Source organism: Bidens hawaiensis, unplaced genomic scaffold, assembly GCF_021521415.1.
Source record: "Bidens hawaiensis isolate Kalapana, Puna unplaced genomic scaffold, B.hawaiensis_p1.1 tig00017953_1, whole genome shotgun sequence".
NCBI lineage: Eukaryota > Viridiplantae > Streptophyta > Magnoliopsida > Asterales > Asteraceae > Bidens > Bidens hawaiensis.
Window position 1 is genome coordinate 40,386 of NW_027492712.1, and position 27,837 is coordinate 68,222.

The following is a 27,837-nucleotide window of genomic DNA, read 5'->3' on the forward strand; positions in this document are numbered from 1 at the left end:
CGATATTGCGGCTATAGGAATGATGTTGAAAGATTTGCTACAAATGAGACATCAATTTTTTTTATGTATGTAACACATATATCATTAAAAGTCTAATCATGACATTGGAGATAATTTCTATAGCATGCCCCCGCCAAACATGCTATTCCATTTTTGTCTTTATTTCATAGTAATGTAGTATACATCTGAGCAATGAGAGTTGCCATTATGTGACTTCTTATATATATACATTGAAAATCGAATTGATATACAAATCCAACTAATCCTATATATGACACGAACTTATCAAAGAGTAGGAATTCAAACTTCAATTCTTTTGAATTTCACGAACCCAGACACACCCTAAGGATGGATTAGTGCAACAAATGACCTTAGATTAGTACCGACTGTATCATTTTTATGTTACCATATGCACAATAAAAATAAAGTATGCTACTATTTCTCGCATAACATTTACGATTACATAAATTTCAACGAATATTTGCATCTATATATATATCTATGATGGAAACACAATTTTATCAAACGAGAACACAAACCAACCTTTTTTTGCATCATCAACTTATAACCAACCATTTTGCCTTATGGACTAACGTTATCTTTAAAACCAAATAATGTTGATGATGAATCACTATATGTTACAAGTGATAACTCCTCCCCACATATCACGGAATTGGTATTAGTTTGAACAGTAGAGGGAATGTGCGACGTTCGTATAGTTTCTAACTCTATAGCTACGTCTTTCATTGTTGGTCTATACCTTCCATTCAAATTTAAACATCGCATTGCTAGGTTAGCTAGAACCAAAAGCTCATCCCTAGTGCCTTCTTTAATCACCGGTGCATCAAAAATAGACATAACGCACCCTTCTTCCATATCCAGCATAAAGTATGTAGCCAAACTTCTATGTTCACCAAATCTTGTTAGGGAAATTGACTTTTCCCCGGTTAAGAGTTCAACTAAAACAACTCCAAAACTATATACATCACTCTTTTCAGTGAACTGGCTAGACTGGAAATACTCAGGATCAAGGTAGCCGAATGTACCTTTGACTAAGGTAGTCAAATGAGTTTTCTCTATTGAGATGAACCTTGAAGTTCCAAAGTCAGAAACCTTGGCTCTATATTTGTCATCCAAAAGTATATTGGTGGTTTTGATGTCCCTATGGTAAATTGGAATGGAAGTTGCCGAATGTAAGTAAGCAAGTACTCCTGCAACCTCTGTAGCTATTTGTAGTCTCATGTTCAAAGAAATTGGGAATTTGTCAGTTCCATTGTGGAGACAATCATACAAGGTACCATTTGAAATGAATTCTGAAACAAGTAATGGGACCTCTGTCTCTAAGAAACACCCCAAAAGTTTGACCACGTTCCTATGATTAACTTGGGAAAGAATGACCACCTCATTAATGAATTGTTCTAACTGACTCTCATCAACAATTTTTGATTTCTTAATTGCTACAATCCTTCCATCACCCAACATTCCTTTATATACTACACCTTGGCCTCCGCGACCTAGAATTATATTTTCATTGAAGTTGTCTGTGGCCTTATCCAACTCATGTGATGTGAAAAGTAGGGTTTTACCAACTAAAGACGGGTCAGCTTCTTGTTGTTGTTTTAAAAGTAAACCACCATTTCGTTTATAGAACCTATTTCTTTGTCTCCTTTCTTTCGTTTTCCTAATCCATTTGTATAGCAGATAGATCGTTGTCAGATATATTTTTTACACTGTTATAGCAATAGGAATTCAACATCGTTCAAGATTTAAGAGTATGTTTGGTTGGGGGTAATGAAATGGAGGAGGAATATAATGAACGAGAAAATGAAATGACTCATTAGCGTTCTTTTGTCATGTTTGGTTAACCTATAGGGACTAGAATGGATTATTATTTTATGGTGTTTGGTAGGGGTGAGCAAAAACGGTTCGGAACCGCCAGAACCGTGGAACCGGAATCGAACCGGTGCCTCAGAACCGCTAACCTGAGTTACATTACAGTTCTCGATTCTCAGAATTTGCATTAAACGGTTCGCGGTTCGATTGGGATAGCATTTTTGGGATTTTTAGGATAGTTCGGATATCCGAACTATCCGAAATATAAATTTAATATTTATTTTATTTTTATTATATCTTATTAGATGAGGTCATATAACCCGAAAAACCCTAATTTCAAAACAAAACACCCCTCTTTCATCAGCGGGACTTCCTTCCTTCTCTCATCCTCCATCTTATTAGATGAGGTCATATAACCCGAAAAACCATAATGTCTGTGATGTTAGGGACCAGACCCTTTATAATATCTGTGGTATTAGGGACCAGACCCTTAAAATATCTGTGAGGTTATGAGGTTATAGGGCGGAATGCTCTCTAAATAGAATGAATAGTTATGTATGAAAAGTAAGTATGAATAATGTACACCCCTTCGGGCATGTGTGCAAGTATGTGAACCGATTGTATGTTGTATGATTAATTAGAACTCACTCAGCGTAGCTGACTTTTAGTATGCACGCAGGTGAGTAGGATGAGGCAGCTCGCTTGAGGGGACACGTGGCATTAAATAATAGGCTGGCATCGGGAGACTCAAGTCGTTTAAGTTTATTGTTTTATTTATTTTGAAAGACGATATGTTGTTTTAAGGCAAGATTCAGTTATTATGAAATGTTTTATGAAAGTTTTTATATTCCGCGAATGTTTTTATTAACTCTGATTATTAGAGCTATGTTAATGAATAAATCCAACGTCCAAATGTGAGGTACCGATAACGGGGCCTTACAGTTTAGTTGATGTGATATGATGCAAACTATATGCGTAATTACTTCACTCCTTGTGGAGCAAAGTTTGTAAGTTAAAGTTTGCATAAGCAAACTTAATTCAAACTCAAGGGTAGGTCCCAAAATAAGTCAATTTCTCTCACATACTCATATACATATTATATACATATATAATTTTTAATAAGGTTTATGTATGTTTGATGTGAGAGAAATTTAGGGTTGTGGTGAAAAATTTGAAATCTGATGTGGAGCTGAGTTTGTAAAGGTTTGCGGTTGTGGATGCTCTAAAGTCGTAGTAACAAGCTAAATCCACACAAGTACAACCAAGACTAAACATCTCATGCTAACAAAATCTAAAACATATCCGAATATCAAAACAAAAACTAAAGAACCAACAAATAAAATAGCAATCCTCAAGTCTTCAATCATGTGCACCAACATAGCACATCCCTGTCACAAATCTTTCACATATCTAATCCAAATATTCATATTAATCTTCTGTTTGTGTTTGTGACCATCCTCAATCCTTTGTATATGCATATTGTAAAAAGCCTATCCCCACTTTTCAATTCTAGTATAAAACCTCATCAATACAAATGTAGCGCATATGCATGTAGTTCACCATGCTTTGCAAATGAGGTTGCTAGAGATGTAATTACATGAGTTTTTACATCATTAGAGAGCCTACATGTACAAAAATAAGATCTGAATAGATATATATGCGTTTACATACATAATGTAGAGATGTTAGGAGAGCGGTGGTTCAAACTTTTTTCTACATTAGTTATTCCACATACACTTCATTATTGTTTGTATATTCAAGTTACTCAAGTGCAGATTTGATATCAACTAAACTTAAAAAAAAAACAAACTGAAATAACCAAACCAAATAAAAATCTAATTTCGGTTTTGTTATGAACCGAAAACTGAAGAAAACCAAACCAAAATAACCGAGCCTACAAATTAACGGGATCAAATTAACCTGAAACTCGTATGCTAAACCGATCACAACCCCTACTGGTGCATATGCAGGTTCTGGACCAGGTTCCACTCCGTTTCCAATTAACAACAAAATTGAAAGCAATTAACTAATTTATTACAATAGGGTCAACAATGGATTCAACAAAATTGAAGGGATAAAGACCACCAAATTGAAGGGAGCGAAATTTACAGGCGAGTTGAAGGCCACCGAATTCCCCTATGTTCATGATGATAACTTCATTTACAAAATTAAAAACCCTAAAATCGTCTACTATTCTACCAAATAAAGAAATAAAATCAACCAAAATGCATAAATAACTGCAGAATGAGAGAGTAAAAGACCTGATGGGCAGCGATATGTGATAATGAAGTCGAAGCAGACGAGGGTTTTGAAGAAACAGCCATCAGTCTCAGACAATCGGCTTCTCAATGGTGTCATGTGAGTGGCCTTGGATTATAGCAGAGGAGAAGACGCTGAGGGTAATTAGGGCAATTTTCTGGTTCAACGATGATTTTGAGCTGAATGGGTAATTAAGATGCCCATTCAGCCATAAAGACCTGGCATTTTGATGAAACAAACAATGTGATATCTGAGCGATTCAGATCTTATCTCTGAATGGATCCATTCAGACCCAAACAAACAGGGCCTAAATCATAATCAAATCATTTATACGGTTCAATTTGAATCGGTTTATAAATTTTATCAGCTTGGTTTTGATTTTAAATAATAAAAAACTAATACTAACGGTTTGGCTCACGATTCAACCTAAAGGTCACAAAACCGGACCGGCACACGTCTGTCGCCAAGGTTGGTGTTCCCCATGCACAGCGCCCTTTCTAGCATACACGCACATATGCAATCATATTACACGGGTGTTTAACGTAAATGTCTTGTATATTTCCAAGAAGATGCATTAATAGGGAAGAAGTTAATTTTAATTCTAGACACCAAAAAGAATAGTATACGGTCATTGCAAAAAGGGTCAGTTCTCCTACTGCCAGCAAACCATTGCTGACCATCGTATTCTTAGTGTAGAACAATCCACGTTTCGAATTGTATACGCTCCTCAGTAGGGACATTGTGTACTACGTAGACTCGTCGGCATTTATTAATTTCTCAGCACGTTCCTTCCACTAATTAAAATATCAAACCCATCATTACTATATATATATATATATATATATATATATAGAGAGAGAGAGAGAGAGGTTGAGGATATAACTGTTTTACTTGACAAATATGAAGCTATTTCAAGCTTACATGCATCTACTCATCTTCCTTTCAGTAACAGCAACTTCACTTGCAACTCCAAATGCCAAGATAAGGTGCAATGACACGTGCGGGAACAACGTGACGATTCCATACCCTTTTGGAATCGGCACAAAATGCTCTATCAACCAATGGTACGCCGTTGTTTGCAAGTCATCGAGGCCATATCTATCTGCACTCAAAGTAAACCTGGAAGTGTTGCGTGTGAACTTGGACAGTCAAACAGTCATTGTTAATTCAACAACGGTCTCTTATTGCCGAAACCCAGCTGGGAATATCAGTCAGACTAGCAGCATCGATCTTGGTTTAAGCCCCTTCTGGTTTTCAAGATTAAACAATAAATTTTTTTTTGAGGGGTGTGGTGATACTGTTATGACGGATATTAATGGAAGTGTGATCACCAGCTGTTCAACTCCTTGTCTAGATAGAAACAACGGCTATTTCGGTTCCAATCGCTGCCAAGACAAAATACCTCATTATCTTAAGTCATACAGCATAAATCAGACTGGTTTGGGTGGAAATGAAGGTTGTGGGTTTGGGTTAGTGGTGGATGAAGATTCATATGTTAAAGGAAACTTTTCTGTTACTTCCGTTCCCATATCCCTCATATGGACCCTTACGTCCAGTGACATACAACGTTGCTGTCAAGGAGCTTACCTTAGTGATACGAAGCTGAAGATCGGCAATGGTACTTCGGTGTCATTGGCATATTGTTCCCTTCCTTTTTCCTACACCGGAAATCCGTATTTATCATATGGATGTAAAGGTTCGTACGTATTTGGCGGTATTTCTATTAATTTATTTTGTTTGATTTTTTTTATTTCGTGGCAGAAAACATACTTGATCTAACATGACTTTTGTTTAATTAGTAAGGGAAGAATGTTCAAGGTGCGCAAGCCTTAATACCTACTGTGATTATGATGTAATGTTTAATGACAATGACCGCGTAACAAAATTAACCAACTTCACCTACGGACCTATCTACCCTTTTGGAAGCAAATCATCATTGGGTGTTATTCTAGGTATTCAATCTAGCTATGTCTCGCACATCACAGTATCACACACTTGTTCTTGGCAAGCTAGCTAGCTTTTCAAATTCATGTTTGTTTCCTAACAGCCAGAACATATATGTATCTCAATACAAATTGAGAATATGTAGCTTGCAGAAGTACATACATACACACATACACACACACATACATCCATACATACATACATGTTAAACGTGGAACAAGTGACACCAAAGATCGAAAGCCAATCACAACAAAAATATATTGCTCAAAACTTGAGAGCGACTCTTTTGATTAATGAAAAAAAACAAAAACCAACATAACGTGCATGCATGAAAAATAGACTTATTGGGTTTATAAATTCACCCATACATATGACTCATACCATAACTCAAATACTGCAGTTTGACTCAAAACCAAACACTATTTCACACTAAACATAATAGACTCAAGATAATGGATAAACTAAATTAAATTAAAACGATAATGATAAATTTTTATCTCCTCCAAGCCATCCCACGAGACTAACCTATCCACCCAACAAGTCGATGATACATATCGTTTAACAATCCCTCTCAACATCGACTGTATAATTAGGGCTGTAAACAAACCGATCGAACACGAACAAGGTCTTGTTCGTGTTTGTTCGTTAAGGAAATTATGTGTTCACGAACACTTACCGAACAAGATTTTATGTTCGTGTTCGTTCATTAAGGAAATTAATGTGTTCACGAACACAAACGAAACGGCAGAGCTTAGAGATTGAAACCGATGTATTTATCAATGTGAATAATAAAAGCGTGTAAACGAATTGAACGAACACAAACAAGGGCATGTTCGTGTTCTTTCATTTAACTTTAAACTAACACGAACACTTGGTCGAACAATAATTTATGTTCATGTTTTTTATTTAAAAAATGGACATTTTTGTTCGTTTAAGTTCATTTTTTTTAAATCTAAACGAATATAACTGAACAAAGATAAATGAACATATATGAACACAAACAAACATAAACGAACATAAATGAAAACAAATTAACAAATATAAAACTTTAAGTAGATGACTCATCCAAATAATATTTAATTATTTTTTATTAATACATAAACAAACATAAATAAAACAGACATTAATAAACGAACGTTCATGAACATAAATGAACGAACAGGACATGTTTTCATGTTCATTCGTTTAATTAAGCGAACCCAAATTGTTTGTTCATGTTCGTTCGTTTATTAAATAAACGAACATAAACGAACTTCCCGCCGCACAATTCACGAACAGTTAACCGAACGTTCGGTTCGTTTACAGGCCTAACGGTATTCATTCCCATCTTGGCACAGAACTCTTTCATTTTAGCACTTGGTAACCCCTTCGTGAACACATCTGCTACTTGCTTACTTGTATCCAAATACATCAGATTAATTTCTCTCTTCAACACCTTTTCACGAACAAAATGATAATGTACCTCCACGTGCTTAGTTCGAGCATGAAAGACCGGGTTCTCGACCAACTGAATTGCCGACTTGTTATCACAAAACAAATCCACTTCATACTTGACATTCTGTCCTAGATCTTTTAACAAACAAACCAGCCATATCAACTCTTGAGCCGGTAGTGAAGAAGCTCGGTACTCCACTTCGGTAGTTGAAAGAGACATCGTCGGTTGCCTCTTACTACACCATGATATGACACTTGAATCGATCATAAACACATACCCCGACGTCGACCTTCTACTTCCCGGATCGTCGGCGTAATCGGCATTACAAAAACCTCTAAGCTTAGTATATGGATCCCTCTTAAACTCAATACCCAACCTATATGTTGCTTTGACATACTTCAGAACCCTTTGCATGGCATACATGTGAGGCTTTCTTGGAGTTTGCCTAAATCTACTTAGCACACCAACCGCAAACGCGATATGAGGTCTCATTAACGTGAGATATATCAAACTTCCCACCATCTTTCTATACTTGATAGGATCTTCTAGTTCAGTTCCCTAGTCCGGTAACAACTTGGCATTGGCATCAATAGGAGTTACTGCAGGTTTGCAACAGTTCAAACCAAACTTTTGTAATAAATTAATCGCATACCTTCTTTGGTGTAACACAACTTATGCTCCTTTGTATTCTAGCTCTAGCCCAAGAAAGTGTTGCAATCTACCAAGATCCTTTAATTTAAATCGTGTGTTTAAGTTTTCTTTTAGTTGGTCAATAACATCTTCAAGGTCTCCCGTGATTATTAAATCATCAACATACACCAACACTACCACCACCTTTGTTCCAACGGTCTTAACGAACAAACTTGAATCTGAGGTCACGATGGAAAACCCATTGTGTTCGAGAAATTCAGCCATCTTCTTGAACCACGCCCGCAGCGACTGCTTTAGACCATATAAAGCTTTCTATCTACAAACATAATTTGGGTTGCACGAGCTAACAAACCCAATTGGTTGTGTCATGTGTATGGTATGATCTAAGCTTCCGTATAAGAAAGCATTATTAATATCCATCTGCCACATATTCCACCCTTTGCTTACCGCCAAAGCTATGACGGTTCGAACGGTTGTTAATTTTGCAACCGGCCTAAACGTTTCTTCATAGTCTAAACCGTATTGTTGTGAGAACCCCCTGGCCACGAGAAGAGCTTTACATCGTTCCACTGTGTCGCCTGGTCTACGTTTCACTTTATAGACCCATTTACATGAAATCGGCTTCACTTTCCGGTAACGGAACCAACTCCCATGTTTGATTTGCTTCTAGGGCTGACATCTCCACTCGCATTGCTTCAACCCACTCTTCTTTTTTACTCGCTTCATCAAACTAGTCTGGTTCGACAACCTGTTCTTAAACCGTTGCAACATTAGCATACCGCAAGTTAGGTCTTCTTTCTCGAGACGACCTTCTAGTAACAGTTGCATCCGCTTCTGTTTGATCAATTATCTTAGTCGTCTCACGGCTTGTACCAGCCTCACTTTCTTCCTCATTCCGATCATCATTGAACCTCAACTTTATTTGTGACAATTCTTCTATAAGAACCTCACTATCAGGTAGTGGTTCTCTACTCAGCGTCCACCAAGCCGACATCTCGTCGAACACCACATTATGAGATAAATAACACTTATTTGTTGTTGGATCCAAACAACGCCACCCTTTTCGTTGAGAATCGTATCCCACAAAAATACACCAAACAGCTTTCTTCTCTAATTTATGACATAGGTGGCTGGGAATAAACACGTAACACACACACCCAAATACTTTCAGATGCTTAACACTCGGTTTTCTTCCAAATATTCTTTCATAAGGTGATGTGTACTGCAGTCCTTGTTGTGGCAGCCGATTAATTACATAAGTTGATGTCTCCTGCAACATACTTCCCGAAACTTCAGCTAAATGCCGGTTTTTCTCTCCGATACACCATTCTGCTGAGGCGTATTTGAACACGTAAGTTGTCTCCTAATGTTGTTTCTTTTCAAAAAATCAATGAACTCGTGTGACGTGTATTCGCCACCATTATCTGACATAGAACCTTTATTTCTTTTCCTGTTATTCGTTCGACTTCCAGCTTGAAGTCTTTAAATTTATTAAACGCTTCGGACTTATGTTGCATAAAATATAGCCACACAAAACGTGAATAATCATCAATAAATGTTATCATAAAGCGATTACCACTTAATGGTGGTTGTTTCACGGCTCCAAACACATCAGTATGAATAAGGTCGAGAGGAGCGCTCGACTTGAACTCCGAGTCTTCGAACGGTAACTGTTTGGCCTTGCCAAACTGACACCCAGCACGCACATGATCCGGGTGTACATCATGAACCGGAAGATCCCTTATTATTTGCTTCTTCATCATAATGTCGGTTTATCGAACCCGACATGACCGAGCTGTCGATGCCATAAATAGGTGTTTTCATTACTTCGGGTCATTTCTACATAAGCCGATTCAGCCGAGAGAACATACATTGTCTCTTTTCTTTTACCTTGTAAAACCGGTTTACTTGGAGTTTCAAAGTGATCGAACACTTTAACATCGTTCGGCCCGAACAACACGTAATGACCTGCATCAGTAAGTTAAGGGACTGACAACAAATTCTTCTTCATCTCGGGCACGTGATACACATCTTTCAGTGTTAACTCGTTTTTACTTGAACCGGCCGGCCACATCTCCAATATGTGTGATCGAATGTTTTGAGTTATCAGCAAAAACAACCACTTTGCTTCCACCATATTTTTTTTTATTCAACAACTTGCCTTTTTTGCCGGTCATGTGGTTCGAGAATCCGGAATCAACAATCCAGTCATCAATTTTATTTGCCGGTTGAACAGTTTCCGTGTAAGCGTGTGCATTGGTTTCTTGAGCGATGTATGCTTCGGCATCCCACTCATCATCTTGTTCGACTTCCGCATTATTCCCTTCTTCTTGATTCTTTCCTGGACAATTCCGAACAATGTGACCCTTTCTTCCGCACCGGTAACACCTGAATGAAAACTTACTTTCACCAGAACTCTTGTTATTATCTTCGGCTTTGTCTCCTTTGACCTCCCTTTCTTTCTTATGCCGTGGCTTCTTTTTCTCATTATAATTTCCTCGAATTTGAAATTTCCCGGTTCGAATACCGTTTTTCCCTTTCCCCGGCATACAAGGCTTGGTCTTCGTCCTTTGACGGACCAACATAAACCTCTCCCGTCTGCTTCATTAAAGCTTCTTGGCCTGCCAAATAATTTTCAAACTCACCGAGCGTAGGTTGGTTTGGCCATCCCTGTAGAGCTGCAACAAAGCTTCGGAACTCGGGTTTTAACCCGTGAATATTGATTCTCTTCATCCTTGCCTCCCCGATCCTAGCTTGTTGATCCAATTCTCCAATTTCCTGACATAACATCTTCACCTTTTGAAAGTATTGGGGTATAGTAAGTTCCAGTTGACTTATTGACAATAACTCATTCTCCAAAAGTTGGAGAGTGGTATCGTTTTTCTTGGAGAATAACGCAGCCAACGCATCCCATGCTGGTTTTGTTGTTTCGAGATCTTGGATGTGTTCCAACAGATCTTCATCGATTGTTGTTTTCAAGTAGAACATGGCTTTACCGGCTTTCACTCGCCGTTCTCAACAGCCCCGTTCACATCGTTCCTCGGTTCCACGGTGCTTTCTCCATTGACAACTTCCCACAGATCTTGCCCTTGCATATATGACTTCATAAATGTCGCCCATGTATTATAGTTCGAGTTGTTCAACTTTTCACACCACCAACGACTTGGAACTTTGACATGATTCGCGGGTTTGACTTTGATACCACTTGTTAAACGTGGAACAAGTGAAACCAAAGATCGAAAGCCAATCACAACAAAACGATATTGCTCAAAACTTGAGAGCGACTCTTTTGATTAATGAAAAAAACAAAAACCAACAGAACGTGCATGCATGAAAAATAGACTTATTGGGTTTATAACTCCACCCATACATATGACTCATACCATAACTCAAATTAGTGGCGAAGTTTGGACTGAGGCACCGGGGATCGAGCTCAAAATGTATACAAAATTTCACAAACGAATGGTGGGGCCGGGCTCAAATTTTTTGCCGAAAAAGGTTAAACTTACACTGCGTATAAAAATTTCCGGGCTAAAACGAGTAAATTTACACTGTTGCGCAAAAAAACATGTGGGCCGGGCCCACCCTGGGCCTCAATGAAACTTCGCCAGTGACTCAAATACTACAGTTTGACTCAAAACCAAACACTATTTCAAACTAAACATAATAGACTCAAGATAATGGATAAACTAAATTAAATTAAAACGATAATGATAAATTTTTATCTCCTCCAAGCCACCCCACGAGACCAACCTATCCACCCAACAAGTTGATGATGCATATCGTTTAACAATACATACATACATACATACACACACACATATATATATATATCTCGTGAAGTTACATATATGTATGAACAACTTTTTTTGAGTTTATATTTCACCCCTTATTTTGTTTTTATGGTTTTCGATTGATGTAAGACGCGTGTCGATTTCATTTGGGCATATGACATTTTATTTCTTGAGTTTTTTTTATCCTGACTACTATAGCGAGTAGCCGAGTACGTACCTATACCATCATGAATAGAAGCAACCCAATACTGACCAAACTTTTGTCATGTTTCATCTGCAACATGCGAGTTTTGTCTACTAGTTTATAATTTTGATCCAACACAATTCTTAATACTTCTTTTGTTCATTTTGTTTTTTCAAAATATGGCGTGTGTTACAAGTAACAAAATGTATGTTAATTTAAACGATCATACCATTGTTCATTTATGCTAAAAAAAGAAGAAAAATGAATATGGTGTTGTTACATAGATGCAAAACCTCTTTAAATATGTCCTTTAAGTTAACTTATATCAGAATTACGTTGTTTTAGTTATATATCTACTCAAATGGTTCTTTTGTTAAAATATTTCATGTGTTGCAGTGCAGTTTTGGTAAAATTAAACAGGACTATAATTAAACTGAAAATTTTCAAGGGATTCACCTTACTAGTGATTAATTTAAACCAAAATCATTAATCGCTTATCGATGGTGGATTTTGAGAGTAGATTTTTAGGGGGGGGGGAAGTTCACAGTTAAAAAAAAAAAGTAAAGTTTTAAGTTCTTTCTCCTGACCTAAAAGATTCAAACTTTTTGAACCAAACAAAGCTTTTAACTAAGTATGAGCTTTTTCTTAAAAGCTTGAAGCTTGAAGCTTAAAAGCTTCCTGCCAAACATACCCAAAATGTTAAAAAAAATTAAAATCGATCATGTATCAGTTCCATCCTGCCCTCAGGTGATACAAATCGTTCCTAATCATGGTACACTATATGAACCACATGAAACAAAACAAAAGAACTAAAAGGTTTCCACTATCCAAGATTTTTTTGACTCATACTTGCAGCCATGTGGATTTTATTGATATGCTTCCATTGTCCACTTAAATGTTTAGAGTTTGAATCTTAAATGCTGGGCAGAATTTGATATAGGATAATTTTGGAATACAAGGGAGTTTGATACTCGTTTAAGGAGTACAAAAACTGTTACGGACGGTGAATTGATGAGTTATAAAGTCAATAATTTAAGTTTTATAATATCAACAGTTTCGTATATCTTAAGCATTGATAGTCTGACTCCTTTTAAATTTACTAACTTTTCATTTTGTGTTGGCTTGACTTAGGTATTAGCATAAGTGTAGGTGTATTTTTTCTTGTGGCAACCAGTTATGCATTGTACAAATAGATCAAAAAAACTAAAGAAAGAAGACAAAGAAAGAGGTTCTTTAGACGAAATGGTGGTATACTTTTAAAACAACAACAAGAAGCTGACCCATCTTTAGTTGGCAAGGCCATTCTTTTCACATCACGTGACCTAAAGAAGGCCACCGACAACTTCAGTGAGAACAGAATTCTAGGTCGAGGAGGCCAAGGTACCGTGTATAAAGGGATGTTGGAGGATGGAAGGATTGTAGCGATAAAAAAATCAAAAGTTGTTGATGAAAACCAATTAGAACAGTTCATTAATGAGGTGGTCATTCTTTCCCAAGTCAAATCATAGGAACGTAGTCAAACTATTGGGATGCTGCTTAGAGACAGATGTCCCTTTGCTTGTTAATGAATTTATTCCAAATGGTACCTTGTATGATCGTCTTCATAACAAAATTGTCGAGCTCCCAATTTCCTTGAACATGAGATTACAAATTGCTACAGAGGTCGCATGAGCACTTACTTACTTGCATTCGGCGGCTTCCATTCCAATATATCATAGAGACATTAAAACCACTAACATACTTTTGGATGACAAATACAGGGCCAAAATTTCCGACTTTGGAACTTCAAGGTTTGTTTTAGTAGAGCAAACACATTTGACCACCTTAGTTAGTGGTACGTTCGGTTACCTTGATCCTGAGTATTTCCAATCTAGCCAATTCATAGAAAAGGGTGATGTTTATAGTTTTGGAGTTGTTTTGGTTGAAATGCTAACCGGAGAAAGAGCAATTTCCCTAACTAGATTTGGTGAAACTAGAAGTTTGGCTACACACTTTATGTTGGCTATGGAAGAAGGGCGTGTGATGTCTATCTTTGATGCAGTGGTGATTGAAGAGGGTACTAGAGATGAGCTTCTCTCATTAGCTAATCTTGCAATGCGATGCTTGAATTTGAATGGTAAGTATAGACCAACAATGAAAGAAGTAGCTATAGAGTTGGAAAACATACGAACCACACACATTCCCTCTACGGTTCAAACTAATACCAAGCCTGCCATGTGTGTAGAGGAAGACTTGATGCTAGCATATGGTGAGTCCTCATCAACATTCTTGAGTTTCAATGATAGCACAACCTGATGTAAGAAGATGCCAATCTTTGTTTATTGTTTAATAATTATTGTTGTCATATAGATATATATTTGCAGAATCTGTAATAAAACTTAATGTAATAATATATGGTTAGATGTGAGAAATACCTAGTCAATTTTAATTTTCTTTAGAACAGCAATACACTTCCAGTTTTCTGAAGTGTGGATGTGTGAACTATCTGTTGCGTAATGCGTTGTTCACCAATGAAATTAATGGTCACAAATTGTAAACCATGACATAATTGCCACTTTCATAACAGCCGGTAACAAAAGCTGTAACCATTATTCAATCCAAATGCTTGTCTTTATCTACAAGTTTGTCAATAAAAGAATCTGAAATTTCAACTTTCTTTTTACTACATAGCTTTCTTATCAAAGTGTTTACAATACGAACCCATAGCTTATTTCTAATCTATTTAAAACCATCATCGATGCGCATGGGTCATTTGCTTTACAATACTCGTAAGCTATTGTCAAACGGGCCACCTCACATGGTTTAAGTCAATTATCCGTCATAGCATCATTATAACATCGCGCCTCACCTAACTTTGACTTTTTGCGAGGTTCAGTTATTAGAGCACCATAAGTAATTTCTATCAAGCACAAAACCATACTCACTCATTCTCTCAAAAAACTTTGTAGCATAATTCATGTTTCTATCCCCAACAATATACACATCATAGAGATAGAAGTGTATGTTTCTTTAGTTAGGGTCAAGCCATATTTGACTACGTCGTCAAAAACCGGCTCACATTCACTAACCTTTTTTTATCTAAATAACTTAAAATCAGAGGTAAAGATGTGTATCACATCTGATACAAACTTTAATCATCTTGCTTAATATGATTAGAGCATGTTTTAAATAACAACCTCATCAGCTTGCTACTTGTGTTTCAAGGCTAAGTTTAACTGTTTATATGCTTCTTGAACTCTTCCGTTTTTTAATCACTCCATCAATAACCGCATTTTAGGTGGACATATATTTGGAGGCCAGGTGAGCCTCGTATCTTCATATCGTTTATTAACTCATGCATGCATGTTAATTTTAACTTTTGCAGTGCACGCTCACGAGTAGTGTAAAGCATCCACATCAGGAACTAACCCTTGCTCATGTATTCGGGTCAACGTCTGTGCACGAATGACTTTACTCTCTTTTCAGTATCCATTTATCATGGCAGTGTAAGCGTAGACATTGGGTTTATAAGACTCACTTCTAACAAGCTTAAGAAAGAGCCTAAACGCTTTCTGTCCACCCTTTCTTACAATATCTGTTTTTTCACTTGTAACAAGCTTTTGCAATACCCGTATATCATAACAAAACATCTATGAAGACACATGGTTTTAAAAAAACAGACACGAGACGACACGATGATACCATGGACCAAGGTGACCCAACAATTGTATAACATGGACCAAGGTGACCCAACAATTGTATAACGTTAATGAAGCTTTATTTAGGTCGATCCAACATTGTATAAACTTTACTTGATATCATGGACCACTATCAAGTAAAGTACTACTTTACTTGATAGTGGTTCAATACCTATATTTTTCATAAACCCAACCAACACAATAATTTTTTAAAACGGCCCCTCCCGACTCAAACTCATTTCCCCTGCTAACCGAGCCTGTCTGTTTTGCCAAGTATAGTCACGAGTTAATAAATCAAAATCAAATAGTAACCTGATCTTAACCAAACGTATTAGCAAAAACATCCATTGCTTATAATAGCTTTCATTGTTTGCCATATCCCTCCATAGGTGATTTGAGAGCAAAAATCATGGCAAGACTTAGAAAACATTAGTAGGCAGGGAGGGTCATAAAAAGGTTGTTATGTACAAGATACACAACATATGTAGGCCATAAGTTAAGCGCTCAACCGAGGAGTGTGGTATCAAAGATCCTATATCTTATGCTACCCCACACATCAATCTCATCAATGTTATAAGAGGTTAAGCAGCATTCCACCCATGGGGGATTTCTTGGCTTTTTATCTGTTTCTTCAACTCCAAGCAACGCGTTACGCATTTTTATCATTGTACCAACGGAGGGATTGCCACCAAAAAACTTCGCCTAATAAAAATTAGAAACAAAATAGACTTGCTTAGGCCACGCTATGAATTGTAAAAATTGCAACATTTTAATAGAAGATAAAAAAATATACATACCCCGTCTTCTGCATACAAATATGCATGAATTCTAGCAGTAGGATCTTCAAGGGTGAGTCTAAGCCTGTAAGTACCACAAGGAGCTTTGAAGTCTTTGGGGTGGCCTGGCGCTATTGCCACTACCAGAACCACGCATCTAAATTTGGCTATTACCTGAAACATAAGTTGCCCAATCTCATCAGAACATTAAATTCTTATATATTAACAGTTGAGAGAAAACACACGGCCCCCACCAATACCTCCCCAACTCTCAATAACCAGATAGCATCATGTTATATTCAACCAACAATGATGTGAATATAATAGTTATGGTAACTAATTAACTTTATGCAAATGTTTTCAAGCTTCATTCATATAGATAAGCATTGGGCAAAAGTAACAAGGGATTTGACAGTGACCAAAGAACGTTTACCTCTGGATGGGTGAGTATGTCCATTAACGTAAGAAACGGCACGTCTTGGCGGTCCGTATCTGTAAACAAATGAAGCTAATTAAGAACAATGAAGCAAAGTGTATACATATACATGAAACATATATCCATATGAAATAAGTAAGCATCTGGGAAAGCTAAACCTGTTATTTTAGAAGGCCAAGGGAAACACGTATATGGTTTTCTATCCCATTTGCATTTCGCCCGTTCCTTATTTATCCTGAATCACATAATAATAAATGTGATAAATTTTCCACAACTATATTAGTCAAAACTATTTACAATACATCTCCTGTGGTGTTTTAATCAAACCTTAAACGTTCTAGCGCGTAGTCGTCATCATCGGGCAACAAACTGAACTTGGATTTTGAGAGCAGAATGCCACACCATAAACCAGAACGAACTTCAAAAGTAATATTCCTAAAGTGAACCCATTTACCAGCCTTGAGTAAGTGAAGACCAAGTTTCTCATTGCATTTGCCATTAGTCATTCTTAAAACTGTTCCAACAGTCGGGAATTTACACAAAATGTTTCTTGATAATGGCGTGAAGAGGGTTTTCAAATTCATCATCAATCCTGGAGATGTAAATAACAACAAACTTTAGGTCTTAAAATCAACAAAGAACTACAGAGACTCCAAAAATATGTATAACTGGTTATATATCTCAAAGGCACAACGTGAGTTTGACTACCAAAGGTTAAACAGCACTCACTTTGTATGAATATTCACTGGTGGAACATCTGTTCCATCCCATACAAATAGCATCAACTCACCATCTTTGACTTCACATACATGCAGAACCTTCAGTTGACAAGGATTCTCAAAAACAGATATCAAGTAAAGCAGTGCAGATGAGAAAACAGTAGTGTCTTAAATTACCTTGCAAATCAAGTTGGTTTGCTGTCCTTGCTTGATTTCTTTCAGTGACAGGGAATCGCTTGATGCTGTTGATTATACGACTTATGATAAGTTACAAAATTGAAATGCTCATGATAAAATGAGAAACCAACTATAAACTATTTAACAAAAGATGATGATATTAAAGTGCATCACACCATCATAGTGGTACTAAGTCATGTCTTTATCATAGGTTATTTAATAGCTAATATAAAAGCATACGTACATCAACAAGACTAAATACTTTAAACTTAAATTTTTCTTTAGTAAATGTAAAAGGTTGATACTTATTTCAGACCAAAGACGGACATGATGAGATTCTAATGAAAAACCACCAGGAATTGCAGGGTTCATTTTCTTTTATTGATTTAACGCATGCTTGCTAACATGTACAACTTCTTTTTGTGATTTTAAAATCACGATGAAATCAAAACATATTCCAAAACTACTTTGATTTTCGAAAAACAAAACAGGAAAATAAAAAAATGCACTCATCAATCCAGTAAATTTTTTTATTAGTGAGAATCTAAATGCCACCTAGACCACCAATTCCTCCTCACTTTACAGATATGTAGTGCTGAAATTATTCTACTTAGAAACTTAAAATGTAAGGATTTTTCTTAATTCCTACAATTACATTTTTACCCTGTACCTGTCTCAGGTCGATTACTAAGTGTCCACTTTCTCAAGCCTGCTATGAACTTGTTGTCTCGATCACTAGCATGAAACTTAGCTGAAACTTGATAAGGTACAAATTTTGAACCTTCTCTTCCTTCGTATAACGCAAATGACGAAAACTTTTTATCAAAAACAACATTAACCCCTGACCCGTGACATTTCATCTGCAATAACAACAAACAAAATTACCATATTATACAAAAACAAAATTAACTTGGACGATAAGACAACAGATGAGTATTATATACCACAACCCGCACAAGCTGAATAATGTCCCCAGCCGACTCAACATGAGGGAGCTTTTCAAAGCTTGCGGCAAAAATGTTAACGGATATCCCAGAGCTTTCATTTGATTCATCAACAATCTTTATTGTACAACAACAATCTACAAAGAAGCAATAATGGAAAACAAACAAAAAAAACCTTTAGCTGAAATTTAAAAGGTTCACATTATGAGGAATTTAAAAGCTATATACAACACTTAGACTAGGCCTACATCGAACACGAACGAACGAACAAGTTTGTGTTCGTTCATTTAGATTTAAACAAACATGAACACTTAAACGAACAAATATTTGTGTTCATGTTCATACCTTTGAAAAAATAACATGTTCGTGTTTCATTCATTTAAAATCCAAACAAACAATTCAAGAACATAAATGAACAAAAATAACCGAACACAAAACACATTTTAATGAACACAAACGAACAAATACAAAACATTAAGAAAAAGAGTCATCCAAAAATGAACATAACTAAACGAGCAGAACTTTCACGAACATAAATGAACATAAACGAGCATAAACATACAACATTAAGTAGATGATTCATCCAAAAACAAACATAAAAAAACGAACTTTCACAAACATAATTGAACGAACTACACATGTGTTCATGTTCGTTTGTTTATTAAACGAACGAACATAAACAAATTTCCCGCCAAGCGGTTCACGCACAGTTATTCGATTCGTCTACAAGCCTACACATGTGTTCATGTAAGTCCGGCCTTTATTTCATCATTTCCAGTTAAAAGTTAATTTTCAGCACCAATAAACATAATATATGCAAAAAAAGTAGATAATTTTGGAAATGTGTATACGAACCGGTGCCTCTGCTCTGCTTGGGTATACCGATCTCAGTAATAACACCGATGAGGTTAACCTTTTGATTGATTGAAGCCATGGCGTCTACAATACGAAGGAACTTGTAATCGTCACCATCGCCACTCTTCCGATTCGACATTGCACTCGAAACCCTAGTTTTATTTTGGGAATTGGGAATGGAGGGAACGTCTGCCAAGCGTGTATATAAAGAGTTCACAAACGGCTACTTATTTTTTTTTTCAACAAACACGACTAGTGTTGGAAGTTGTAGAGACAACCTCGGTATTAAATCGGTACCGATCCTGAATTTTCTGATCTCAATTTTTTTAAAAACTTGGTACTAAACTCCTGGCATCGAAAATATTCTGTTTGGTATTAACACTGAAGGAAAAATTCGGTAAGTATCAGTACCGTTACTGAACTCGAAATTCTTAAAAACTTGACAGCAGTACTGAAATGTTCATTTCTGTACCCGTTCAAACTAGTGTATAAGCCTATCGTGGTGCTAGGAGCACTTTTTTCATACATTAGATTTCAGCTTTGTATTGCGGCCTCATTTCTACCATGAATATTTTAAACGGTTTTAGAGTTTAAAGAATAACTAGAGTTTTAATCATTTTCTTGTTCATTTAGTTTGGGTGAGTATAAATATATGTTTACCAAATTAGAGTTATTCATATGTAAACATGTATTGTAATTGAGGTTTGAGTTGTTTTTTTTTTCAATTGTAATAATACTTAAAGGTATATAGTAGATTGTGTGTTTTTCGTTTTTGAGTTCCGTATTATTTATTCTCAAGTCTTATGGGTGTGTATGGCCGGTCTTTGGGCTTATACTGGACCAAAATCGAAACTTGAGTTTTTGAATTTTTTAAAGTTGTTTAGTTTCGTCTTTTGATTTGGATTTGGTGTGGTTTCTGTCTTGTTGGATTTGTCATTTTGGTTTGAAAATCCTAGGTTAAAGTGTTTTTTTTAATTAATAGTTAAATTAATTAATTATACATTTTAGCTGAATATTTAGATTACATTGATATGTTAAATAATCATACACATGATAGACGAAATCTATAATTTACTTCAAAATCTATGTTATAAGAATATATCACTACATATGAGAACCTATTTTATTTATTAAAATATAGCGGAAAAAGCACTTAGAAGATAATGAAATTTCAAATAACAATACAACGAATAATGTATGTAAATGATGAGGTATTTAACAATGCTTTGATGCCTTTATCACAAATTGAGTTTATCCTACCCACGTAAAGTTATTAGATATAGACAATAAGGATAGTTATAGCATACCAGTTATTAAAGAGAACAAAATAAGAATAAAGTTGATAAAGAAAAACAAATTCATTATTGATATGAACATAGAAAATCCACGATATTCCAAGTTTCGATATTTCCTAGGTGCAAACCCCCATTATAAACATAAACATTCCTTACATTTTATGCAATAGTCCTATCCTTTTTCATTACAATTACAAATATGAATCTATTTCTAGCTTACTTGCATATAATCATTTTTCTTTCATTAGCAACAACATCACTTGCAACTATAAAGTACGCCAAGACAGGATGCAGTGCTATGTGTGCGAACGTGACGATTCCATACCCTTTTGGAATCGGTGTGGGTTGCTCTGTCAACGAATGGTACACTATTGATTGTAACTCCTCGACGCCATATCTATCTGCACTTAACCACCTGGAAGTCCTAGGTGTAAACTTAATAGATCAGACGGTACTTGTTAGTATGCCAAGGATCTCTGATTGCCAAAATCATGTTCAGAATAGCAGTCAGACGATGAGCATTGATCTTCGTACGAGTCCATTCCTGTTTTCCAGGTCACGCAATCGATTTGTGTTTGAGGGGTGTGGCAATGCTATTATGAAGGATACTGGAACTGGATTCACAATCACAGGGTGTTCGACTTCTTGTCCGAATGACGTCGTTGGTGAAATAAACGATTGTTTTGGCATCAGTTGTTGCCAAGCGACAATTCCTTATCATCTAAAGTCGTACACAATGAATGTCAAGGGTTCGGTTGGAGATGGAGCTTGTGAATCTGTCTTCTTGGTGGACTTTTCGGTACAAACTATTGTTGGTGGCAAAGCTTTTGATCCCGTATCCCTTGTGTGGACTCTAAAACACCAAGACATGATAGAATGTTGTTCAGCAGCACACCGTATAAATCTGGAACTGAATATGGGTGATGATACTTCAATGGAAACACTAACATTAAAATGCTCCCTTGATACAAGCTTCAATGGGAACGCCTATTTACTTGATGGATGTGAAGGTATCTATTTATCATATCTTTTCTACTATATCGTACTTAGATTTTTATTTTTTATTCGTTCTATAACATACATTTCCAATTTCTGACACGACACTTTCTCTTCTTATATGACATGTGGGGAAGAATGTGCAAAGTGCCCTTCTTCCTCCTGTAACTATGATATTGAAGAAACACTAAATGAACCCTGGACAGATTATAGATAATCTGGACAGATTATAGATAACCTGGGGGTTAAGTAATGTTTCCCACGGATGAGATCTAACTGAGAAGGCTGTTCTTCAGGAGACCTGCAAAACAAACACCGTAAGCTCGTCACTGAGAAGGGGGGGGGGTTCCTCCTTGTGACCACCCTCCGGCGTGAGAATCAGACTAGATTGCTCTGAATATAAGTGTATATTAAGAGATTGCTAGATAACTGGGTAGCAGATGATCTTACCATTCCAAGATGTTGGAGTATTTATAGCCGAAGGTAGGTTAGAAGGTATAGCCGGCTGAATAGTATTCATGTTCTACCAACAGTGGACTATGCACAGGCCATACTGGTTGGTGGATAGGTTACGGCCAACAGTAACTATGTCGGCTGCACTATTCCTCCAACTGTAGATTATGCACGTCCTACCTACTGTGGATTATACGCAGGCCATGCTGGTTGGTGAATAGGTTACGGCCCACAGTAACACTATTTCACCAACTGTAGGCTGCGCATGCCCTGCAGTAAGGGTTGGTGAGTAGGCAGCGGCTAATAGTGACAAACAGTACTAGAGGGTGCTCCTCCTCGTACTGTTGTCGGTGAGCTGTCACCCTGTGATTGGCTCATGGGCTGTTCTGGTCAGATTGTCTGTCCTATCCATACCTTGGTAGGTATAGTACAGAAGATCTTTCAGAATCATACGGACTGGCTCATTTTGGCGGGATTGTTCCCGTCTTGCTCATTCCTTCATGTGACTACTGAAGTATCTATTGTCTTGTGCGTGTAGCCCTGCTGTCTGCGGGTAGCCTTCCCTGATGGCTTGTATCCGCAACTGCGGGAACAGGCGGGGTACTTCACCATTGGGAGGCTTTCCCTGCGTGTACAGCTTGCGTACTGCGCGTAAGGTTCTCTGAGCATGGTGGGTCCTGCGGAAGCAGATGGCCTTTGCGCAGACGTCCCTGTTCAAGGTGAGTCTTGCGGGACCAACTGGGCTCTGCTGGGACCTACCTCTTCAGATATCATATATGATGAGGATGGCTCAAGTAGATTAACAAACTTCATTTGTGAACCTTTCAATGGAACTCTTTTTTTGTAAGCAGATCATCTATTTATGTTATTATAGGTACGTAATAGGGGTGTTTTTCGGGTTTCGGAAATTCGGCTTTCAAAGTTTTAAATCTTGACCCGAAACCCAACCCGAATCTCTCATGGTTTTTCGGGTTCGGGAAATTCAGGTTTGGGTTTTTTCGGGTTGGGTTAATCGGGTTTCAAGTATCCTAGAAAACCCAAAAAACAAACAAAAATAATTTAAAATTAGCATTGCTAAAATTAAAACAACATATTATTCTTTGCTCGTAAACAAATAATCAAATAATAAACCAACATAACTTGATAAAACAATTCAAAAGAAGAGTAAAACTAACTCAAACCATAATCGTCTTCAATCGGACGTGATTTTGTTGTTCAATTACGGTTGCTATTAGTAATAAACGGAAAACATAAATTAACAATAAAAATCGTTCTATAATAGTTGTAATGACAACAATCGATTAGGAGTTAGGACTAGATTCTGATGACGTTAGTGACTAAAACTAAACCTATTATACCTAAAAATATATTTAATTTCAAAACTAAAAGTTTGTTCGGATTATTCGGGTTGACCCGGAACTTATAAATCAAACTCGAAAACCAACCCGAATTACTTCGGTTCGGATTCGGGTTAGTCTTTTCTCAGGTTCGGGTTTTTCGGGTCGGGTTAGTTCGGGTTCGAGTACGTGTTTTCTCGAGTTGGGTTTCGAGTAATAGTGACAGCCCTAGTAGGTAATAGTGGATCTCTTTGTTCATCGTCCCTATTTTCTTTGCAAGCTCTATGAATGCGTAATAATTTCATTTTGTGTTATTGTGTTGAACGTTATGTGCGAAAGATTCAAAGAATCACTATAAAAACGCTAAATTATTAAAAAAAAAAAAATCGTTTGATCTTTTTCTGTTTATATTTTTTTAATTTTTATACTTCTTACATACATTGAAATCAATATGTGGTTACTTTTTTTTTGTGTTTCTTATACTTACACTAATGCACATTATTTACGTAAAAGTCATTCAACTAATTTGTTCAAGTATGTTTTAGCCTATCAAACTAATTTGTTCAAGTGTGTTTCTTACTTACATTAATGCACGTTTATTTACACATGAAACAATTATTTTACGTAAAAAGGAGTGAGAAACAACAATTACATTCATACCATTTTGTTTTGCTTATAATCGAACCGATTCCGACCGAATAACATTGGTATTGGTATCCGTGTTTTCTGAACTGATACATGCATTTGATTTTGTGGTTTTCGATCGATTCAAGACACAAATTGATATCATCCTTCTTTTAAGTGATAAAAGCATGAATAGTTGACTTCATTTGAAAATTCAGAAAACTTACTGACAAGTAATTTTCTATTGTTGCTTAATTAAGGTGTTAGTATATGCATGGGTGCGGTGTTTCTTGTGGCAACCACATATGCATTATGCAAATTGTTTAAGAAAACAAAAGAAATAAGACAAAGAAAGAGGTTTTTTAAACGAAATGGAGGTTTACTATTAAAACAACAAGAAGAAGTTGACCCATCTTTAATTGGTAAAACGATACTTTTCACGTCACTTGAGCTGAAGAATGCCACAAACAGCTTCAATGAGAATAGAATTCTGGGTAGAGGAGACCAAGGTACTGTGTATAAAGGGATGTTAGTGGATGGAAGGATTGTAGCAATTAAGAAATCAAAAGTTGTTGATGAAAGTCAATTAGAACAGTTCATCAACGAAGTAGTCATTCTTTCTCAAATAAGTCATAGGAATGTGGTTAAACTGCTAGGATGTTGCCTAGAGACAGAAGTCCCACTACTTGTTTCCGAATTCATTCCAAATGGTACACTGTATGATCATCTTCATAGAGAAACTGTCGAGTTCCCAATTTCATTCAAAATGAGATTACAAATAGCTTCAGAGGTTGCAGGAGCTCTAGCTTACTTGCATTAAGCAACTTCCATTCCAATATACCATAGAGACATCAAGACCACTAATATACTTTTGGATAACAAGTATAGGGCCAAAGTTTCTGACTTTGGAACTTCAAGATTTGTCTCAATAGATAAAACTCATTTGACTACCTTAGTCAAAGGTACGATTGGCTACCTTGATCCAGAGTATTTCCAATCTAGCCAATTCACGGAAAAAAGTGATGTATATGGTTTTGGAGTCGTTTTGGTGGAACTATTAACCGGAGAAAAACCAATTTCCGAAACTAGATTTGGTGAAAATAGAAGTTTAGCTACCCACTTTATGTTGGCTATGGAAGAAGGGCGTGTTATGTCTATTTTTGATGTCGTGGTGACAGAAGAGGGTTCTAGGGATGAGCTTATGTTATTGGCTAACTTTGCAGCGCAGTGCTTAAATTTGAATGGGAAGTATAGACCAACAATGAAAGAAGTAGCTATAGAGTTAGAAACTATACGAACATCGCATATTCCCGGTATGATTCAAACAAATACCGAACACGTCATATATGGGGAGGAAATCTTGATGCTAACATATAGCAAACGTATTGTTGACTTTCAATGACAGTGTAAGTCAATTATGCAAAATGGTTTACCAGTGTTCATTGTGTAATAAATTGATTTCGTCATATGTATATGCATTGGTAGATAATTTTATTGTGTTTTAGTTTCCACTAATCCATTTGTTTCTGATTGGCCTATTGATTGTTTGGGTTTTGGCCTATCGCCCTATCACACATTTCTACCATGCAAGGTCTTATCACATTTTGGGCTACTGGCCTATTTATCAATTGTCAGCAATTCGCAGGAGTTGTATGATTTTATACATTCGCATCCATGTAAGATGTAGAACCCCGTATTGGGTCTTGAATACGGGTGCCACAATATTCATTTTGCTAGTCTTATTTTTACGTATTTGTACGAATGTTTTCTTTCTTTTTATGCCTACGAACCTATGTGATTTTCGTTTCTTGCCATTTTAGTGCTAGACTTGCAAAATGTGAAGGAATAGGTACTATATAGCTTGCATAAATGGTACGATCTCATGCTCTAGTTCTTCATACTACATAGCTTACTAAAATATCATAAAGTATTGACGTTTGAAAGCAAAAAAAAAAAAAAAACATGTTTCTTTGTACGTCTAAGTCATGTAAACAATGATTTTCCTAGAATACCAAATCCCTAGGGCCACTTTATAGTTGATACATGGATCCCTAACTTTGGAGCCACAACGCATATGATCACATCCAATATTGGTATGTTTCACAATATAACACCGTATCTAGGCTCGAAATGGTTTGTGGTCGATAGTGGTGTGATTTTTATCATCTCACGTATTTGTCACCATGTGCTAAAGATTTGTACTGGTATTATTCATAACATGATTTTTGGTGATTCTCAGTATAACAAAAAAAGTACTTTATCAATTACGCAATTAGTTCTTCGCTATCATATTGCTATATATTATTATCTCATACGATGCTTAATCTATTCAGAATCTAGCAGGCCAGGTCCTCAAAATCTACCTGGTAACTGTTTTTATCGTAATTTATTATCCATTGTGTCTTTGTGACATATGAGGCCCATCACCCATCGGATCTCATTCCAACTATCTTTAGTTTAAGACATCATTGAAGAATTTAATCGCTTTACATAGATGTATCCATTAACTAATTGCTCTCACGCCATTTACTTGTTTGGTCATTTATAAAAAATTGTGTTGTGTATCTATTTTTCAACTACCATCAAATTGTGATTGCGCCCTTCAACTGATCCACAGAGTAATGAGTGAACTTCTTTCTGATTTAGCATCGCTTATTGTATTTTGTGCACGTACATACCCCAACAAAATGGGGGTAGTCGAAACGAAACAAAATAATCATAACCTCTTTGATTCTTTGAAACTAATCATGCCTTGCTCATTCATGCAACCTATCAAAGAAATAAGGGGTATGATGCTTGCGCCACAAATTTATAGTTTTTATATCGTAAGCTATAGTGAATGTTGGTACCATACACGTACCATGACGGACCGAACTAATTACAATTCCAACAATATTTTTGTCGTCGATTCCGACCAAACTTCATCTATACCGGTATCGATAACTGTGGATATTTTTGGGCGTATCATATCGTAAGTTACACAAATATAATCAGTATTTTTCTTTTCACTATTTTCTATATTTATTATTAATGATGCGGAAGAGTGTCGATCTTTGTTCATTGTTATTTAATAAATTGATGTGATAATATAGACTTATATTCGCAGAGAACATTAGGTAAATCATAAATGGTTAAACACGACCAAAAGTAAAAAGAGCAATTTACGTCTATTTTTTCTTAAACAATACACTGCCTGATTGGTCCTCAGCATTTAAAATAGGAATGAGGTCAAACTTATTTCAATTTCAATTGGAAAAAGTGCCAAATTTCAGTTTTCTGGTCTTCTTTTTCCATATTTGTAGGAAAATGAAACTTGTTGTGTTGTTGAATATTCTATATCTTTATATCTTTGTTCTCACGTCTTTATATGGTTACCCTGAGTCTTTGACCAATATCTATGGGTTTTGATATGTCTATCTATTATTGTTAATCGAATTGAAGGCCATTT

At 36.3% G+C, this 27,837-nt stretch overlaps 5 pseudogenes across 1 annotated transcript; 2 read left to right on the forward strand and 3 right to left on the reverse strand.

Annotated features, from left to right (window-relative positions):
- Positions 1-468: 468 nt before the first annotated feature.
- LOC143555091 (wall-associated receptor kinase-like 2 pseudogene) lies at positions 469-2,052 on the reverse strand (annotated as a pseudogene).
- Positions 2,053-4,977: 2,925 nt separating this feature from the next.
- LOC143555087 (wall-associated receptor kinase-like 2) lies at positions 4,978-14,554 on the forward strand (annotated as a pseudogene).
- A 10-nt stretch (positions 14,555-14,564) lies between these two features.
- LOC143555092 (uncharacterized) lies at positions 14,565-16,154 on the reverse strand (annotated as a pseudogene).
- On the reverse strand, positions 15,932-19,972 carry LOC143555088 (protection of telomeres protein 1b-like; annotated as a pseudogene). Its single transcript, XR_013139148.1, has 10 exons — positions 19,685-19,972; positions 18,830-18,966; positions 18,556-18,745; positions 17,886-17,950; positions 17,719-17,807; positions 17,317-17,581; positions 17,148-17,224; positions 16,987-17,045; positions 16,575-16,727; positions 15,932-16,479 (listed from the first exon to the last, which is right to left on the reverse strand). The product of XR_013139148.1 is annotated as a protection of telomeres protein 1b-like (transcript).
- Positions 19,973-20,970: 998 nt separating this feature from the next.
- Positions 20,971-25,894, forward strand: LOC143555093 (wall-associated receptor kinase-like 8; annotated as a pseudogene).
- The last annotated feature ends 1,943 nt before the right edge of the window (positions 25,895-27,837 follow it).